Source organism: Suricata suricatta, chromosome 2 (assembly GCF_006229205.1).
Source record: "Suricata suricatta isolate VVHF042 chromosome 2, meerkat_22Aug2017_6uvM2_HiC, whole genome shotgun sequence".
In the NCBI taxonomy this organism is placed as follows: domain Eukaryota; kingdom Metazoa; phylum Chordata; class Mammalia; order Carnivora; family Herpestidae; genus Suricata; species Suricata suricatta.
In genome coordinates, this window is record NC_043701.1 from 67,097,042 (window position 1) to 67,116,805 (window position 19,764).

Here is a 19,764-nt window from a genome sequence, read left to right on the forward strand (position 1 = left end):
AGGCGTTCTCTGTGGAGCGGGGCTTTGTTTTCAAACTCGTTGCAGAGTTCTCAGAATTCCCCCTCAGAGGAGCGCAAAGTTAGCGAAGTGTAGGCTGGCTACCCAGACAGCCGGGAGTCTGAGCATCGCTTTGCGGGGCGCTGGCAGGACGGGAACTTAGCGGAGGGGCGGAGTTGTCCCGTGAGAGGCGATCCCAGTGTCCCAGAAGGGGCTTCACTTTTCCCGGTTAGGAGACGCGGAGCGGACGGGGCTGTGGGCAGGGGCGGGAGAAAGGTCGTCGTGGGCAGCCTTCGGGGAGAAATGGGCTCTCACCCCCGGAGCTGTGGCGGAGACGACTGGGGCACAGCCTCGCGCAGGAGAGCCTCAGGCTCGGGCTTGTACCTTAGGAAGAAACTTTAAGACGTCCTGGCCCGACAACTTCCTTCTGCAGAGGAGGAAAAGAAGGGTCCGAGCGAGCTTGAACGCCGGGGCAGAATCCGGCCGGAGCTCAGCTCGCAGGCCCACCTCCGGGTTCCTTTCCCTTCACCAAGTTTGCAGCGGGGAGGAGAGGTGAGGACTGGCGCGCTGAGATGCTGGAGGGCTGCTGATTTTCATTCAAACGCTAATTTGGTGTAAGAGGTTAGGAATAATTTTTTAAATTCCTGTGACTAGTAAATGGATTTAATTTGCTGTATTTTAAAATGATACGGATGAGAAAGAAAAAAAAGTCGCACACCCACTCTTCTCTTTAAAGCAAAGCATGAAAAGGACTGAGCAGTTAAGATTTTTGATGTCTGAGGCAGAGAGGGTGTGGGAGGCAGGCGGCTCCGATAAAAACGTGTAGTCCACCCAAACAGAAGGAACCGGAATTGAATTCAGGCTCTGCTACTTACAAGACTGTTCCTGAATTGATTGCTTGACCTTTCTGAGCCTCATTTTCCGTATTTGTTAAACAGGGTTAAAAGTACTAGTTTGATAGGACATGATGAGGGTGAATCAGGTGATGCATACAAAGTGCTTGCCTGGTACAGGTGGGTAGGCACTCAAAGTAGTCATTTCCTTTATGGTTTCCTCTCAAGTGTAACTCACTATTTGGGGAAGAGGAGAATCAAATTTAGTCAGAACCAGAAGAGTTATTAAAGAAACATGATTTATTTAAATGTATCTTTTTTTTTTTCCCTTGGGAAGAGAGATCCCCAGTGGGTTGGCTCCTGCTATGAGGACTTTTCTGTGAGCCAGGGGCAATGCCAGGATCTGAAATCAGAGCTGAAGGCGATGTCCAAGGCGGGGGCAGGGTTTTTGGTACTTAGCCCAGTTTCATCCAAACAAGTTGGGTTTTAGCATTATGAGATACATAGCAAATGGAAATTGGAAATGAGAACTGAACATGCATTTTTAAACACGGATTACAAACTAACATGTATGGGTAATACTAATATTTATCAAATTCTAACTACGTGTTCTATAGGTTTCACATTTCTCTCTCCTGAAATGTTTATAAAGGATATTATCATCCCCTTTTACAGATAAGAAGACTGAGGCATACAGAGATTAACTTTTGCAAGGCTGAAAACTTAGTGTTGAAGCTAAATTTCAGACCCAGATGTTTAGGCTCCAGACCTGATCTCATTCACTGTGTTGTACTCTCCTCATGCACTTAACCGTGTGTCCTACCAGCAATCACTACATAGCATCCCCAAAGGTTAGGTCTGCATTTCATTGTAGGGGTAATGAGGGGGATAGAAGAAGACAAATGGAGTAGGAGTTTGGTTATCAAAGCATTTCCCCGTCAAGAACCCAAGAGAGTCATTGAGGTGTGTGCCAAAAATCTGTTGCTTCTCAGCTTCTAATTCATCTTTGCCCTGAATTGCGATATTTGGAGCTGGAACCTGTAAACATTGTTTTGTTCTCAGTTGGCCCAATGTTAGGACATGTCAGCAGAAGGTACTGGAGTGATGCTGTGTAAAAAAAGGGGGGGGGGGCTCTTCTTTCTTCTTGCTCCTCTGATGTGGTCAGTGGGTGGCTTTCTGGCTGGTAGTGTTCAAGAGATCAGTGTTTCACGCTGATTCCCCCCTGTGTGGCTTCCCAATAAGCTGTGCTGGCCTCCCAGTGGGTGGATTCCTAGCAAGTTTCACTGGCACTTCAGCTGGTGATTTCCTCACCAGCCCAGTCTGTGACACCTAATGAGTTGCGTTGCCATAGGTTGGGCCACAGCCACATTATCTCCAGTAAGGTCTGTGTCCCTGGCTTGGAAGCAGTGAGGACAAGGATGGAAGAATGGTTCTTCTAAGTTATTACCTAAATTACTGGGTACTTTCCCACGGTCCCAGAAGTAACTGTGGGAAACTCCCTAAACCACTTCTCTTGTATTCATCAGTAATCTCCTCACTTAGTAGTCACTCTCCTTTTACTAGTTAATACTTCTTTAATATATTAGCTTTTCCCTGTTTCAATGACGGTGTTATTTCTGTCTCCTGCCTGGATCTTGACTGCTACAGGTGGAAAGGGATCATGTAGAACCCTGAGGAGAGCACCATCTGGGGACTCAGAAATTGGGATCCTGCCTTTAGCGGTATAACCTTGATTAAGTCACATAGCCTCTCAGAACTTGTTCCTTCATCTGTAAAAAGGTGATAATGTATGTGACAAGGTTGTGTGAGCATCATGTAAAATTTAAATGCACTGAAATCTGGTAGCAAAAAAGAAGATGGAGATATTTTCTTTACGAAATACATGTATTCTGAGGACTTATTAGGTTGTTTCCTAGGAGTGAAAAAACAGCATTTTCTGTCAGATACATTGTCATCAAATAAATACAACATTTGTTGGTCAGTTGACTTTGCTAACTTTTCAGAGATGAAAGCAAATAGTTGTGAGTCCTAGGTTGTTCAGGTTTACAACACTATGAAAAATATGACTGAAATAACAATCATTTTGAAATGCTAGATTCAGACTAATTTGATTATCTTCTAGTCTGGAATTCCTCACAGTTGCTTTATTTCTTCTTGTCTGCTTTGCCCTTTCTGAGTTTGATGCCTGTGTCAAGAAAGAATTTTTTCATTGCTGATACTCTTTATGTAGAACATGGCACTAGATATTGCATGCTATTAAAAAATAGTTTGGGAATCTTAAAAGCTGAAGAAAGATAAACATTCTTGTCACCTTGCACATTCTCTGGCACAATGTAAATTCTTAGCAGAATTCCACCTAATAACAGATATATCCTAAGTGATAGAATATGAAATTTCAATATATGACCACCACCTTAATAGAATTTTTATCTTTAGTAATTAATGATTATCTCTTTATATCCATACTAATATCTTCCCTAGTGCAAAAGGGGATGGAATGCAGAAGAACACATATCAATGAAGACTAAACAGAAAACATGCTTAGCAGTGGGACTAAGTTCTTGATTTCTTCATGAGCTTGGAACAGGGTCTGAGAGGTGATACTGGTGAAGATGGTGGCAGTGGAGGATAAACTTGACACACTCCGTAGTTTGTCTGTGGCCATTCCTATTATTAAACCTCCTTTCATTTCTGCTTCAGTATTCACACAAAAATATGAATCCATATTTATAAGGTAGATTTATTTAGCATAATACCAAGCTTTTCAGACTTTTCTATCAAAATATCTCTAACAATGACATACTTACCCACCCCCAGCCAAGAGTTATCTTATTTGAAATCCCTCGCTTTTATCTAAAAATTCATATGAATTTTCTACTCTATAATAGATTCATATTTATATGGATATAAAATGATTATCCCCCAAAACTTTGCCTGAAAGATGTTCCAGAAGGATTTGCTATGTTTATCTGCTGGTTTCTTAGCCCAGCCTGATAACTCCATGGGTATCTCTAGCTTAAGTCCAGTGACTAGATTTGCAAGCCCAAGTCTAGAAAGAGAATTTGGGCTGGAAAGATAGATGGTGGGCACACTTTGAAACCTTGGCTCTTCAGCCTTACCCAGCACTGTGCAGAATGTGAGAAGGGAAAAACACTGAACTCCGGTTTACAAAATCTTTTACTAGGCAGAGAAGAGAGGAAGGATCAATGGGAAAAAAGGTCTGTATTCCAGGGAGAGTATTGAATGTTGAGAAATCAAGCTTCTTGAAGTTAGTGAGAGGAAGGAAGGTTTAGGGCTTAGATGCTTTCAAACACTTGCACAAAACTGCATATTCCATTTGGTATTTTATCAAATTACATTATAGTACTAATTCTCCTTACCTGAAAAGCTAAAATATTTTGATGATGGTAACGTTTAGATTTATATCAATTAAATTTGCATGGGAGGACCAGAACTGTTTCAGTTTAGTCTAGAATTAGTGGTCATTGATTTTGCTTCTGCATTTTATAGAACCATCTTAGTTTTCAGTGTTGTTATATGGTTGGGATAGAATATATGGAATGTCTCCACAATGCAGGAACTTCCTCTCAAACAACACTGGCAATTAGTTACCTAGTGCAAAGTGTCAATTTGTCCCCTGTGCAAAAAGGTATGGGGACAGGCAAAAATTGACCCCTTAAGTCTATGAGAGTATTAGATCATTTTAGTTGCTAGAAAGTTCTGAATGATGTGACTTCGATCCTTAAAAGCACCTTTTGTGTGAAGTTCTGAACCATATATAAGATATATAAATTGGGAACAGAGAACTGCAAAAACATTTAAAGAATTAGTTTGACCTTAACTACAGAGTTCACAATGTATGGAGAAATTTGACCAGTTCATTAAATGAAAACATGATAATATATTTTTGTTGTTATATAGCTTTATAAAGTAATTACAGTATTTTTGGTAAAAGATACTGGGTACATTAGTAAAAACTCCTGATACTTTGCCTACCTATTCAACATAAGCACAAAACACAATAGACTAATACTGTATATGGATCTGGAAATGTATACCTTTTCATACAGTGCTGTACAGGGATACTTCTTAAATGTCAGTATCTGAATTTATCTTTTTGTTTTGCTTTTTACTTATTCTGTGCCTGTCAGTTTTTTTATCATCAGTTCACAGTCTACTAAACTCAAAAAGATATTTTCATACCTTTTTATACTTTTAGACCCTCCTTACTAGATTTTTTTAAACATTTCAGAAATTCAGGTGCTTCAATTTCATGCCATCAAATAGCTATGTATGTCCCCCACTTTTTCTTATTAAAGTGAGTGGTTCAATTTCTGTCACTTTCTGCTTCATGACTCTAAGTCTTTTAAAACCATTTTACCATTTTTTTCATGCTTTCATCCTTACAGTAAAATTTATCTATAAAACACTCTTTTCTGCTTCTTTTTTCCAGATTATTATTCCTTTTCTTTTCCAAATACACATCTCAACTTACCCTTTTTTTCTCTATAGATCTCCTTATGGTATATCTTCAGTTTCCCATCAATTATCATCACAAATTTAAAAATAAACTTAAAATATCCTACATGGATTTTTAATATCATTTCTACTGCCCATATTTTAATCTTCTCTTTTTTTTTTTATCATTTCTGCTGTTTATTTAAAATGACAACAGCTTCCATTACAAGGAAGAAGCACAAAGGGATGGTATTATCATAAACTCAATTTTGTCAGTAGTGGACAATCTTTATGTATAAAGAAAATTATGGAAAGAAAGTAAACATATTCTCTTTTGAAATGGTAAGGAACAGTTAGATGCATTTTCTAGTCTTTGGAAAAGCATATTTCCAAAAATTCAAGGGAGACTTCATGATGCTTCCTCAGCCATTTTACTGAGAAGCAAAAATGCTGATGAATAATTGGAGTCAATGAGAATGTATTTTGTCGTACTAATTTTAAAAATTATGAAGCCTCTCCAAATACTTTTCTGTGTTGTTGTGGTTTGCTTTCAACCATTTTGAGTGTCGTGAGTATTTTTCGGAATGTGATGAATACTAGTCATCTTATTCTGTCCTACTGCCCCACCACAGATATACATAAAGATAGAGCTTCCAAATATTATATATCATTTCATGTAATTTATAGATCCACTGAAACTCAATCATTTGCTTGAATATGAAATTCTTGAAAGTCCAACCTAAATAAACCTCTTCTATACTTTTTTACTTATATATAATCAGCTGAAAGTTATCATGTCTACTGAACACCTATGAAATGCAAACTGACCTTTTTTATGACATTTCTTTCTGCCTTTTTTTATAAAATTAGACTTACCTCAACCTCACTTCTAGGCTATAACTTAATAGCATGGCTCATGTTTGTATTCCTCACAGAGGTTGAATGAATAACATGAAATACAGTACTAGGGGGAAAAAAGAAACATGTAACTGCAATGAATTTTTACCTATTTTATTTAATATGAAAATGTATCTATTAAGCAAAGAATCTACTTAGGCTAGTAAAGAAAGCCCAGCTTTTAATAATGTATTTCAAAAGATTAAGAACAGCAAGAACTTTTGAAAGCTGTTAAGGTTTTGAGACAGATGTCTCCCATTTTATCTATTTAGAATATTTTTAAAAGTAAAACAATTTAAATTTTTAAAGAGAAAACTAGTTTAAGATGGGTCACAGAATAATTGGAAATCATTTAATTCCTTTAGATTAAAGATTTTAATCTTCCAACTTAATCTCGGTTAAATCTTAGGGCAGTAAAAGAATTAGTAAGTTCGGCAAATCATTGTCTTTAATCTGAAGGAAAGTGGATATCAGAGGACTCAGTAGAAAATGAGTGAAAAACAAAACTGTAATGTGGTTCCCAAGGAGAGAATGATGCACTGCACAAACTATAGACCATAAAAATTAAGATATCAAAAGAAAGAAGTGATAACATGACACTAGCATAGCTTCATAAAGAACAAGTCAAATGTGGGGCACCTGGTGGCTCAGTTGTTTAACCATTCCACTCTTGATTTCAGCTCAGGTCATGATCTCACGGTTGCTGAGTTCGAGCCCTGCATTGGGATTCTCTTCCTTTCTCTGCCCCTCCCCTGCTCATGCCTTCTTCTCTCTTCTCTCGCTCTCTCTCTCAAAATAAATAAATAAAACTTTAAAAAAATTTAAAAGAACAAGTCAGATGCACATTTTTATTTATAAAGCATTACTTGTTGTGGATCCATGTTTGCTAAATAATTATTAATACCTCACTACTTTTGTAATGTCAGCAATGAATACTCTAGGACCAAATCTCCATCATCTATTTAATATCTTTAAGTAACAGGGTGTCTGGGTGGCTCAGTCAGTTGAGTGTCCAACTCTTGATGTCAGCTCAGGTCATGATCCCAGGGCCATGGAATCAAGACCCATATCAGACCCCACACTGAACATGCAGGCCGCTTGAGGTTCTCTCTCTGAAAATAAACATTTAATATCGTCAAGTTTGCAAATACTCTTTTTTGGCACATTCCCCACATCTGGTTTTACCAGGACTGTACATAATAGGCCTATTACTTCCCTCTTAAAATACCCTCAATATCTCATGTACAATTTTGACCAACTGCTGCTCTGATTGCTTCATGTTAATTTGATGGGATCACTCTTGATCCTTTTTCAAAACATCTTCTAAGCCTTTTCTTGAGTAATTCACTGATCCTAAACCTGTCAGATATTTTAAGATCACTATCACAATTTTAATATTATAAATGTAATCAATACATGTTTAATACAAAATATGCTTTGTGTAACCAAAACTATGCTATGACAATTATTATACATTTCAGAATTTTACATAAATATTTAATAAATTTCAGACTATGTTATTTAGAGACAATTATGAATATTTTACCTACAGTTAATATTGACTGTGATATTGGTCTGGGTTTAAATGACTTTCATCTGGCTTTGAGTCTTAATGAAAGAATTTGCATAGACTAGTCTTTTAGAGTGTAATGACTGCCATTTTAATAAATATCAAAATTTTGAGGACATTTTCATTACAATATAATTATGCTTCCTAATTTAGGCCACATTTAAATATTCTGTTGTCAACAGTATCTTGATAGAACCAGAAATAAGGTAGTAATTCCTCCACTTAGTAATAATAGGGTTTTTTTTAATGTTTTTTATTTATTTTTGAGAGACAGAGAGAGACAGCACCAGCAGGGAAGGGTCAGAGAGAGAGGGAGACACAGAATCCGAAGCAGGCTCCAGACTCTGAGTTAGCTGTCAGCACAGAGCCCAAAGCGGGGCTGGGCTGGAACCCACAAACTGAGATCCAGACCTGAGCTGGAGCCAGACACTTAACTGACTGAGCCACCCTGGCGCCCCAGTAACAATAGGTTTTGATTTTTTTTCTAAATTAAAACTGAAGAGGTGAAAGGTCCTATACACTTGGTAATTTGATTGTAAGACTGCTGGAGTTCAGGGACTCCTTATTCAGATATCTTGCATGCCACAAGAAGAATAAACATTGCATTTTCCTCTGGAAGGCCCCAAAATATTTCAAAGGATGTCAGTTTATATATAAACATGCCCTAAAGCTCCCACTTTAGCAGGAAGCTAAATAAAAGTTTAAGTTTTCCCAATACTAATGGAGATTTACTTCCTAGCCTTTTTCCCTGGAGACAAATCTAAAGTCTCTCCTCAAGGGTAGAAAGATTTGCATATGATTTTAAGGGCTAGAAACACCTTTTCTGCTCTCTCCAAAATACTTCAGTATGTTTTGTCATATTGCTTGATGATTTTGCATTCGAGATTTATCCTTGAGATGACAGAACACAAATATCTCTGACAGGGTTTCTTCTGCTTTACTCATACTCCTATGGCTACTAGGGAACAAAATGTGTTTATATGTTACAGGATAAAAGGAAGATTGCCAGCCAACAAATCCCTAGAGTCTGTACTACATTAAACGTTGCTTAGCAATTTCCACGATTTTCTCAGTCTAGTTTACAAATAAAGATATTAAAAATCAAGGGCAGGTGGGTATGTTACATGAAGTTGTGAAATCGGTATTTATTGTTTCTAATCTTTCTATACTGACTTACAAACAAAGGAAATGGTAAGGTGGCACTAATTTAGTTGGATGGTATAGAGAGGTGTTTCCTAGGGGGTAATTTTTAATCCAGGACTTGAATGAGGTATAACCTCCAGTTGCAAAAAAGTCTGTGAGAAGGAATTTTAGACAGCGGAAAAATAAGTATCTAGGACTGTTATACCCAGATTTTAATATCGCCCCCAAAACCCAGAGACTACGAGGGAGACCGAGTCACACATGCAAAAGCAAAGGGCTTTATTACTACCGGCTTATAAGCTCGGGTTCACAGACTTCACCAGCACAGTGGATCCATGTGGAGCCAGCCCCGAGCATGGCGAGCATGGCTGGGCAGGGGCTCTTTTAGGGAGGAGGCGTTACAGGAAATGGCGACACTGGCACAGGGATCCAATCCCTACCCCCCCCCCCCCCCCCCCCCCCCCCCCCCCCCCCCCCCCCCCCCCCCCCCCCCCCCCCCCCCCCCCCCCCCGGCCCCCAATCAACACTGGCAGCAACTTTAACCACACATCGACACCCCCAGTGGGAGCCAATCACAACACTCAGAGTATCGACCAATCACAGAGTGGGCCCAGGACCCTCAAGTAGGATGTGACTCTGACCCTCCATGTTTAGGCCCACCCCCAGAGATGTTAATGGTGTTAGCTGGCTTTCAAGGTCAGAGGGGAAGCCTGAATCAGACATCCGTCCTTACAGGACCTGAGGTAGTAAGGAACTTGACATGTCAGAGACCAGGTAATTTTCATTTGTATTATTTTATGCATTTGATTATACTTCCTTTAGGTTAATCTATATAATGTCTTCCACAAATTGGACCCTGCTTGAAATTTAATACTCCCCTGATCCTTTCTCACCATGCTCAATGCTAGTCAGTGCCTCTGTGGTTTTATATAAGCTGTTTCTTTTGTTTAATAGCTTTTCATTCATTTGTTCTTGGATGATAAACTGAATCCTCTCTTAAACTCTACCTCACGTATTCCCTCTTTTAGGAAGCCATCTCTCATTCTCTCCTGCCCACCATCCATCGAGTCACTCAATCTTTGTGCTATCATTGACTTGTGCGCTCGAGACTTGGCTTTACATTTATTGATTTACCTGTCAGCTTTTATCACTAGTGAGTTTCTTTAGGACAGGGATGTTATTGTAATTCATCCCTGACTACATATGGTCCACAATACTAGTAGTACTATATAGTATATAATACTAGTAGTATAATTAGGCACTCAATATATCATTGTTAAATAAATCAGTGGGGTTTCTTTTTGTTGTTATGACTTAACTAAATAACATTCATCTTCAGAACAGTTCCCATGATATGCTTATTGTAGTTAATAGCCGTAAACTAACTAAGCTGCATTCTATAGCTGCTAGGATGGTTATCATTATTTCATTTCAAAACAAAATGTTAAATATAATCATTCATATTAATGGAAACTAAACTCGTTAAAATATTTAAAAATAATTTCTGACACAAGTTTTCAACTTGTTTTTGTTTAGCATATTTATGATAGATTTCCATCCTACTTTTAAATATGTTGGCATGGAGAGCTAGGTACTATTTAATGAAAATCATGATTTAATAGTGATAGGGAAAAATCTGTTATAAGATGGCTCACAGGACTGATAGGGAAATTCCGGTCCCAGACCAAAGACTCTCTTCTGGATTCTTCTTCCTACCCTGTGTGCCACGCTCAGGCTCGCCAAGTTACTACTAATGTGGAATGCGGAAGTAACAGACTATAAATTGTCCCCCATGCTTGCGCTCAGGCTCAGACCTCTAGAGAGTGATCTCCTCAGCCCACCAGTGTAAAATAAACCTGCCTTCCAAGATCTCCAAGTTCCGGGTGATCCAGAACAGGTTCCATAACAATAGTATGTTTTATGTGGCTTGTTGATTTCTCTTTGTAATTTAGAGTAGTAGAGTTATGTTTGAGATCTTCATTACATTTCATTTACCAGGACTCATTGTTCTTTCTTAACTTGAAACCTGAGGGCTTTTTTAATTCCCAAGTTCCTGGCAGAGGTAGAATAGCTGGATGAGAACCTGCAAGGAAAAATTACAGGAGAGCTGGCATGGTCAGTGGAAGGAAGATATGGACATTTTGGCAGTACCAGGTGTTAAGAGATAAAAGAGATGGAGCATTAAAGTAACCATGCAGAATTGGAAATCCGTACTTGGAGCTTCCCCCACCCCAGGAAGTTTCCAGTGTACTGGCACTTGCTCAGCGTCTGATGAGATAAGTGTCTACATGATTGACATATGTTCTGGGCTTTATCCACAGTCAGGAAGGGGTTTCCATCCTACAGGTTCCCCTTGAATTCATTGGAGGTACAATTGTATGATACAAATTTACTGAATCAACTAGGCTGATGAATAAATGTATAAGCCTTTAATATCAGTTCCTTTACTTGTCTTTAAAGTTTATATCAATATGTACTCCTAGATTCTTATTTCATCTAATGGGATAGAATCTACTATTAATAGTCTTTGTTTTGAAGCTCAAGTAGTTGCTTTGCCCTCTGGGGCTCCTTCACGATGGTCTGCTTGTCCTTTTGACATGTGCCTTTGATTATTTAAACAATTTTTACTTCCTTATATAACAAAATGTTCTGATTTTATCTTACTTGTTCTCTTCCCAAGCTCTGGAATCTGTCTGCTCTGCACCCACCCCGACCAAGGAACCGTGTTCCCTATAGTGAAGAATCATACTTAGAAACCAATATAGGATATTTTGGTTTATTTTTTGCTATTAGTAAGCCCCTATTTTTAAGTCCTTTCAGTGGACAGAGCTAGAAAATATAAAAAGAGAGATTTCAATTGGATTTATATGTAATATATTAACTACACTTATATGTATTAAAAAGGATTTCATACTGATACTTCCAATTAATATCACAAATCCCTTTACTTTTCATAAGAAGAGATAAATCTCTGGCTTATTTATGAACAAAACACTAACATTTTTAAGAGACCTAAAAAGTAATAATATTGATCTCAAAGCCCATTCAAATAAGTTTCATTAATATTTAAACATAGCATATATTAGAATCTTAGATATTGAAGGAAGACATTATCTAGCACTGTGATTGAGATGTTATACAGTAGACTCTTGCAGTCTGGCTCTGGATCTATGTTGGAATAGAAAAATAAGATAAAGGGAGCAAAAGATTGTTCTAATCCTTCACATTGTTAGCTACATGGAGAGAGCATATTAAGCATGCATCACCCTCAGAATCTTGAAATGAATGCATATTTATGAGCGGAGTATAAACAAACAAGGAAGTGTTATAGTGACATACTGACATAGTGCCACTACCTACATGGGAAAAATACTAGTGTTTTCTCTTTGGATAAATAAGTGGGTAACAGATCTAATACTAGCCATTCCACTTAGCAATAGCTTGACTGTTATTTGACTACAAATGCGAATAACTTGTTCATAGATGAAGAGGAGTTGTGAACGTCTAAACAATGGGGATTTGCAGCATTAAAGCCCTAGGACTGTATTGTCTAGTTCTTACACAGTTTTATCCCAGCGAGTCTTGGAGAACTTTTCTCTAATGGTCTGTGTCTCTACTAGGTTGAAAACCAGAGCTTCTCTACTTGGTTTACTAATCCCAAAGATTAATTCAGTAGAAGTCCATGCCTACTTTTATTGGCTCCTTTGCTTTATCTAGGAAAATAAAGTGTAAAAAAATTCGGTTTTACAGCTTAAAGTTTGTTTTATGTGTATAGTAACACAAAGATCCCCATTTTAATACTGTATCATCTATGTATTTGCTAAATACTCCCTTGTAATAATTTAATGACCTAAAATGATATAAATATATGTATATATTCATGTTATTTTTAAATTCAGAAATCACTTTTGTAAAGGTGACTACCTAAAGAAACGACCACTGTCATTAAAAAAATTTTTGACCAGTGTTTGAAGACAAAATTAATTAACACTGATTAAGGAGTTATTAAATGTGATACATATCACATTTTACTTAATTATCAAAACAGTGTATTGGCTGGAGCTGTTATTATTCCCATTTTATAGAAGAAGAAGCACAGATAACATACTTTGTTTGAATTTGGTTAACCTCGTGTAACTAACACATAATGGAGATAGGACTGAAAGCCACATATCTTTGACTCTAGACCCCATAGTCTCTTGAGTGCACCACATAAAACTTTGCACTGGTCCTGGTGAAAAAACAGCTTTTGCTAAATTGATTCTTTACTTTTTTGTCCATAAAGGAAGGATGTTGGTCTATCTTAATGACCTCCATGTTTTTAATAAGCAATAAATAACATTCACTACACATACAGCTTTTTTTCGTGAACTGTATTCATTATTGCAAAACAACTATGACTCAGTGATGCTTTGAACTTAACTTTAATTTTATTCATTAAAATACATCTGTATATACATTTTAAAAATACCAGTTGTGACAACAGAATAGAGAGTTTTGTTTTGAAAAGTAACTTAATTTGTAACTGATAATTGACCATAAATATATGACAATGGTGTAGACAACACATATGTGGGTAAAAGTTGGCCTGGAGTCATTTTTTTTCTTTCTTTTTGAATAAAGTTGTATCTATTAAACTTTTTTACTGAAGTATAATTAACATACAGTGTTATTAGTACCCGGTGTACAATATAATGATTCAACAAATCTGTACATTACTCAGTGCTCATCGTGATAAACACACTCTTAATCCCGCTTATCTGTTTCACTCATGCCCTACTTACCTCCCCTCTGGTAACCACCAGTTTGTTCTTTGTATTTAAGAGTCTGATTTTTTGTCCATCTCTTTTCCTCTGTTTGTTTGTTTCTTAAATTCCGCATATGAGTGAAATCATATGGTATTTGTCTTTCTGTGTCTGATTTATGCTACTAAGCATTGTATCTTCTAGGTCCACCTATGTTGTTGCAAATGATGAAAATCTAATTTTTTTTGACTGAGTGATAGTACATTGTATATGTACACCACATTCTCTTCATCCACGGATGGACATGTGGGTTTCATCCATACCTTGGCTGTTGTAAATAATGTTGCAGTAAACATAAGGGTTCCTGGAGTCATCTTAAGTGAACGTTATCCAAAAGAGCTGCCTAATAAGCAATAGGATTCGCACAGAGAGTCTATGAAGAGATGAACTCCTGAGAAACAAATCACAATGAAGTAAGTGCAGGTGAGAGATGCTTACCAATGAATGGAGAGAGAAGCAATGGTCTGAAGAACCCTGCAAGTAACTGAAATATCCTGCAAGGGAAAGGAAAATAAAAAGCAAGAGTCAGCTTTGATACCTGTCAAACCAGAGAGCAATGATGGCAGCTTACAAAAGTAGCAGCAGATAAGAACTTTCCTGTGCCCTCACCTCTCCTCCATCCACCATCTTGAACCCTGGCATGATCAGAAACAGTACAAGTTAGCTGTTGCAGAGAGAAAGAAAGACAGGTTTGGAAAATACAGGAATATCTATCCAAGCCACACTATACTGCAGGCCTGCCTTCTGTTGCATGGCTGATTAGGTGAGTGCAGAAGCTTTAATTTTAAATGAAGCTTGTAGTTTTGTTATTACTCTATTACTTTCAGAGTTGAAATCATTTAAGTAACTGAAGTGCCAGGGGATTTTTATTATTTAAGAACAGCTATGGGACAACAATCAAAATTTTATCCATGGGACAAAAAATTACCCTATAGAGCACACTTTAATGTGCATTACGAGAGAAAAAGTTATTTAATCATTTCATTTGGCATTTCTTTTCCTTCAGAATATCATTATAGATTTATATGTCTATATATCATATATCAAAAAATACACACTTATCTTTATATGTGCATGTATCAGAGGGAGGACATTGCCTTTTGCAGAGTTTCCTTGTATAAAAATTCTTACCTGATTAGTCTCTTAATTGCATTTCTGTATATTCTTTGTTCCTAAATCCCTTAGCTATAAGCAAATAAGGGTCAAGATTTTATATGCAAGATTTGGTGTTTTTCTTCATAATTAGAGAAAATCATATTTTATCTAAACTCCAAGAGCATATGATATATGACACCCTATCATATTTGCACGTGAATGTTTATAAAGTTCAAGTCATTTCAAATTATAGGATCAGAATTAGATTTGAAAAAAATGTATTCAATAAGATGTGTAAGAGGAGATAGACTTAATTCTAATTTAATTCACAGAGGATTTGAAATTAGATGTAAATCTCTAATATCATATTACATTAAATATAAATTAGTATTTGATTTGCATTCAGAATAATGTACTATGTTCACTTCTGAGTAACATTTAGTCAGAACATTAGAACAATATCTCTATTTTCTCTTCTCCCCTTGCCACGTAAATGTTGTTGAAAAATCTGTCCAACCTGATTTCTACTATTAAAGACTGGTTTTGAGAAATTCAGAGAAACTAAGATTTACATTTTAGTGGGAGATAGAATTCAGGAAGAAGTATTTTTCTATGTGTGTAAAAATGTTTCTTAAGAGGTAACAATTTTAATACCTTAAAAACTAATCTAACAAATACTGAATTTAGGTCTTACAGCTAGAAAATATCTATAAAAAACAAGAGTTTTTTGAATAAATGTTCCACACTTAGCTTATATAATTACTTTAGGACTTAGTATTATCTATTCAGTATATAGACATTAAAGAAATCTTATTTGAAACTGATATTGGTATATAACTTAGAAAACCTTTAGAATTTGGATTTAAGTCTTGTGACTTAGAATTTGCATATTATCTGAAGGAAATTAGTATTGGTTTTGACATGGACCCTAGAACCACCATTTAACGAGGTGTATTAAAAGAAGAATATCCTAGTATAAAAGGCTACTAATGGCCTATAATGACCTCATTCTTTCTTGTATGATGTAAGTAATAAAGTTTGTAAAATGTGTATTTATACTATCTCATTAATAACCATGGCTATTCATGAAAAATAAAACCCCAAAATATAGCAAAAATGAGGTTATTAATATTAGTATTACTCTGAAATTGAGACTGCCTATAAATACTAGTTGCGATTATATAGCATTCTGAATTCAGTGACTCCTTTGACAGTCCTAATTTCCTACCTTCTCCTTTACTAACAGGACCCCTTTTTGTTCAGGTTGGCAATGTTCCCAGTTAAAATACCTTCTCAGACACTGTTGCAGCCAAGGGTAATGTAACAGGAATGTATGCAATGAGATGCAAGTATATTTCTGCTGGGGACTTCTGGGATTATTTCTGTTTTTCTAACATATTCTTTGTGTGCCTTTCTCTTTTTCCAGGTTACAGCACATCTGAAGAGGGGGAAGCCATCTTGCCTCTATGATTAGACAAACATAAGGATAAAATCTTCTCTGTGAGGATAATGGAACAAAGTTGTATAATGGGCCTAGATTCCCTTCCTGTAGACCTCTTGTTATGTGAGGAAAATAAAATGCTACTACAAGGTTAAGCCACAGAAATGGGCTTCTGTTTCATACATGTAAACATATCACAATTCATATAGTGTCCATTTATTGGCAAAAGGATCCATTTTAAAGAGTTAATTTGAGGGACTAGCAGCTACCTAACGCAATGAAATCTCAGAAAAATTATAGTTTTTAAATCCTTCATGATTTTTTCAGTACTTGTTATCTCTAACTCATTTTTTAAAGTTTATTTTGAGAGAGAGAGAGAGAGAGAATGGGCACATGCAAGTAGGGGAGGGGCATAGACAGAATCCCAAGCAGTCTCTGTGCTCTTAGCACAAAGCCTGACATGGAGCTCAATTGCACAAGAACTGTAAAATCATGACCTGAGCTGAAATCACGAGTCAGTTGCTTAACAGACTGAGACACCCGGCTGCCCCTCTTTATAATTCGTTATTTTAATATCTCAATATTCAATATCCACTTCGTTAAGGATCCTTAAATTTCATTAAAAACAATTTAATGGTGATGCCTGGGTGGCTCAGTTGTTTAAGCATCCAACTGTTGATTTCGGCTCAGATCTTGTATGGTTTTTGTGTGATTGGGTCTCTCTCTCTCTCTCTCTCTCTCTCTCTCTCGCAAAATAAATAAACATTTTTTAAATGGTTTAATGATTTATCTTCAGTCATCACTGGAGGTTTGGAGTGTGTGTATGTGTCTGTTTTGACCAATTTACTTTATCTGTATACCCACTTTCTTGAGGGTTTTTATCATTAATCGATGCTGAATTTTCTCAAACACGTTTTCTATATCTATTGAGATACTCATGTGATTTTAATCTTTCATTTCATTGACGTGGTGTATCACACTGATTGTGGATATTGAGCATCTTGGCATCCCTGGAATAAATCACACTCAATGTGGCATATAATCCTTTTAATGTATTGTTGAATTCAGTTTGCTAATATTTCATTGAGAATTTTTGTGTCTGTTTACATCAGTGATATTAGTCTAATTTCTTGCCTGATGTCTGTCCAGTTCTGGTATCTGGGTAATGATGACTTCTGATATGAGTTTGGAAATGTTCCCTGCTTTTTAATATTTTTGGAAGGGTTTAAGAAAGATTGGTAGTCTTTTTATCTTTGGTAGAATTCACCAGTGAAGCTGTCTCATATAGATTTTTGTTTGTTGGAAAGTTTTTGACTACAGATTCATTCACCTTAAAAATTAGTCTGTTCAGACTAATTTCTTCATTATTCAGACTTGGTAGGCTGTATATTTCTACGAGTTCATCCATATCTTATATGTTGTTCAATTTGTTGGCTTATAATTGTTCATAGTACTCTCTTTGATCCTTTATATTTCTGTGGTATCTATTGTAACATCTCTTCCATTTCTGCTCTGATTTGAGTCCTCTTTTTTTTTTCTTGATGAGTCTAGCTAAAGTTTTGTCTATTTTATTTATTTATGGAAAGAACACCTTTTAGTTTCATTCATCTTTTCTATTGTTTAATGTCTATTTCATTTAGTTCTGCTTTGATCTTTGTTATTTCCTTCCAACTCTGACCTTTGTTCTTCTTTTTTTTAGTTCCTTTAGGTATAAAGTTTGAAATTTTTCTTATTTCTGTTTTCTTAAGTTTATTTTGAGAGAGAGAAAAAGCACATGTGTGCATGTGTGCGTCAAGGAGAGGCACAGAGAGAGTTTCACAATCAGGCTTTGCTCTCAGAGTGCAGAGCCCAACATGAGGCTTGCTCTCATGAGAACTAAGAGATCATCATCTGAGCTGAAATCGAGAGTTGGAAGCTTAACCAACTGAACCACTCAGGGGCCCCTTTCTTGTTTCTTACTGTAGTTATTTATTGCTATGAACTTTCCATTTACTTTATCTGATGGTAAAATATCAAATAGACATTTAGTGATAGAACCAATCCATCTTTTTATCTGACTCTCAGACTTCTCTGTCACTTAGTTATGCTGAGTATTGAGAACAGTTTTAAAGGATTCTGCATCTAATTCCTGAGGTAGTGAGAAGTTGTCCACACAAAGAAGCAATTACTGGATGCCAGCTATGTACTCTACAACTCAATTATGATACTGTTTACCCAGAGATAGCATCAGATTCCACAGTTTAAAGGTTCAGGTTCACAAGATTGCCCAGCCCTTCTTCAAATGCCAGTCACAAGTCCATATTGTCACCTTTGCTTCTGACCAGCCAGAAGAACATAAGGTTCCAGTGATTTCCATTCCCTGCTTCAAATGAGTTGCAAGAGGACCTTACAGGATTCAGGATAATTGTGTACTTACTAGATTACTAGTTTATTATAAAAGGGTATATAACTCAATAACAACAAAATGAAAAGATGTATGGGTGAAGTATGGGGAAAGGACTTAGAGTTTCCGTGTCCTCTGATGTACCACTCTCCCTGCACCTCTACATTATCATGTACCCAAAAGCACTCTGAACGTTGTCTTTTTGGGATTTTATGAGGGCTTCATTATGTAGGCATTATGGATTAAATCATTAACCACTGACAAGTTTTTCACCCTCCAGTTCTCTCCCTCCCCTCTCTAGAAGTCAGTCAGGGTGGGGATGGGGGTAGGACTGAACTTTTACACCCTTCATTCATCTTGGTTCCCCTGGCAACAAGCCCCCCTTCCCAGTTGCTTTCCAAAAGTTTCCTCATAATCCCAGTTGTGGAAAGGAGCTTATTATGAATAACAATACACCCATTTCATCTCTATGGCTCTGAATCCAATTCAGGAACTGAGGACAAGAGACAATATAACAAAAGATGTTCCTATTCCTCTTATTACTCAGGAAGTTCCATAGGTCTTGAAAGCTGTGAGAAAGGAACCACAGATGAAGGCCAAATATATATTTCTTATAACTCACAATATCAAAAATTAATATTTAAACTGAGGGAGGAGTAATATAACCATTTCATTGATTAGTATATTAAGCATTGAAATTACATTTCCTTGGTTAAAATCATTTTTAAAGAATTTTTTATATGTTTATTTTGAGAGAGAGAACATGCATGTCTGTGTACCTGTGAACAGGGGTGGGGCAGAAACCCAAGCAGACTTCACGATCCACCCAGAGCCAAATACCGAGCTAGATCTCACAAGAACCTTGAGATCTAATCAAAAGTCAGATGCTTTACTGACTGAGCCACCAATGCGCTCCCAAATCTTTACTGATGCAGATGCTGTATCACTAAGAATAAAAATGGCTTAAATTTTAAACACCACTTAATCCCGGAAGAACTTCTCTCAATTTTCCATTAACGTGACAAGATAAAAAGTTACTAAGGCAAAACATCATGAAAAAGATAAAAACAACTCTCTCTCAGGGTCTGGGAAAGGTTTCCAGTAACTGGATATACCCGGCCTAGACTGAGAAACCACTTGAG

At 36.8% G+C, this 19,764-nt stretch overlaps 1 long non-coding RNA gene across 1 annotated transcript; it reads left to right on the plus strand.

Annotated features, from left to right (window-relative positions):
• Positions 1-285: 285 nt before the first annotated feature.
• LOC115282168 lies at positions 286-16,394 on the plus strand. The gene is made up of 2 exons (XR_003904536.1): positions 286-549; positions 16,225-16,394. It is a non-coding gene; the product is annotated as an uncharacterized LOC115282168 (long non-coding RNA).
• Positions 16,395-19,764: the final 3,370 nt, after the last annotated feature.